General features: G+C 30.2%; 1 long non-coding RNA gene across 1 annotated transcript; it reads right to left on the reverse strand.

Annotated features, from left to right (window-relative positions):
• Positions 1 to 603: 603 nt before the first annotated feature.
• On the reverse strand, positions 604 to 1,635 carry LOC140920783 (uncharacterized). Its single transcript, XR_012163387.1, has 2 exons — positions 1,370 to 1,635; positions 604 to 830 (listed from the first exon to the last, which is right to left on the reverse strand). It is a non-coding gene; the product is annotated as an uncharacterized lncRNA (long non-coding RNA).
• Between the last annotated feature and the right edge of the window lie 122 nt (positions 1,636 to 1,757).

The following is a 1,757-nucleotide window of genomic DNA, read 5'->3' on the forward strand; positions in this document are numbered from 1 at the left end:
GATCACTTTCATTTCTATAGATCTACGCATCGATAACCAATCCGAAGACGATCACTTTCATTTCTATAGATCTACGCATCGGTAACCAATCCGAAGACGATCATTTTTAATTTCTATAGATCTAAGCATCGGTAACCAATCCGAAGACGATCATTTTATCTATAGATCTATGCATCGGTAACCAATCCAAAGACGATCATTTTTAATTTCTATAGATCCAAGCATCGGTAACCAATGATCACTTTCATTTCTATAGATCTACGCATCGGTAACCAATCCGAAGACGATCAGCTTTATTTCTGTCAATCTACGCATCGGTAATTAATCCGAATACGATTATTCTGCATATCTAAAAATTTTGCATCATTCTCACTTTAACATTTCAAATGCACTTTAATATATGTGTTTGTTATCGGACAAAATTTAGGTCCTTATATTTACTTATCTTTTACCTGATAACATGAAAACGAATACCATTTTGTTATTCATATTTTCATATTTTTCAAGTAAAATATAATTAAATAAGGGCAGCTGTAGTACCCCAATTTTGTCCATTTTGGTTAAAAATAAATCAAAAAAGAAATATGTATTTTAAAAAGGAAATAAAATAATTACAATCAATAATTTCACTATGTATCATAAATTTACAATTTCATCTAATTAGAGTTTTAAAACCAAATCAAATTACAAACTAAGAATAAAGCCAAAAATAAATTACAACAAAAAAATTAAATCAGATCAAGCCATGCTATGTTGACTTTGTTCACTGCCAAACCCTGCTATGTTGATGATGACTGCCATTGATGCACAAGCCATGCTTATTGATATATCTGTTCATGTTTTAACTAATTAGAGAAACATAAAAACATTTTTTTTAAGTCAGTCTTGGTACACTTTGTGCAGAACAAAGAGACAAATTTTAGAATTAAAAAAAAAGAAATTAAAAGACAAATAAAAGCTCAGCAATGAACAAATCAGAACAAGTAATCTAAATTTATGAAGGCATCAAATGTGCAGAAAAATGCAGATGATGAGCAAAGAAAACGAAACATCAAACAGGACATTGATGGAGAAGGACCAAGGCAAGCAAGAAAGCAACTAAACAGATAAAAAAAACTCTATAAATACATCCCTATTTTGTAAAAAAGGGAGGATGGGGAGATTAACTCTACTAAAAAAAACACATCAAAAGAAGAGGGTTTTATTTGTTTTTTTGAAAAAAAAGAGAAGAAACATTTCTTTTTTTAAAAGAGAGATTCTGAAGCAAAAATAGTTAAGCATAAAAGGAACAACAACTCAACTTCATCCTAAAAAATTATATATATTTAGAAATACAAAGAATAGAAAAGGAGAGCAAAATCGAAATCACCGTCATTTCTGCCGGTAACTACCGTACACCGCTGTCAACCGTACACCGCTTTCTTTTTCTTCTTTTCGGATTTATTGAAGATTTGAACAGGTTTGCTTTTGTTTTGTGATAATGCTATTTTGTATTGAAATGATACTTGTTTTGTTTTGGTTTACTTTGAAATGAATAGGGCTGTTTTTGAAAGCATGCTTATGCTTAGTTGTGTACAGCTGTTTAGACTAAAGCCATTAAGCTATGATAGTATGCATGGCTATGCTATTTTGAAAAGGTCCTGCAACGTGCAAGCTAGTCTGTGCTATTCTAAACCTTTCACATGTTGCTCAAATAGTTTTGGTTATTAAATGATTTATTTATTTATTTTAAAAAAATATATATAACAGAAAGTATT

The sequence above is a fragment of the Cicer arietinum genome, chromosome 6 (assembly GCF_000331145.2).
Source record: "Cicer arietinum cultivar CDC Frontier isolate Library 1 chromosome 6, Cicar.CDCFrontier_v2.0, whole genome shotgun sequence".
Classification (NCBI taxonomy): Eukaryota; Viridiplantae; Streptophyta; class Magnoliopsida; order Fabales; family Fabaceae; genus Cicer; species Cicer arietinum.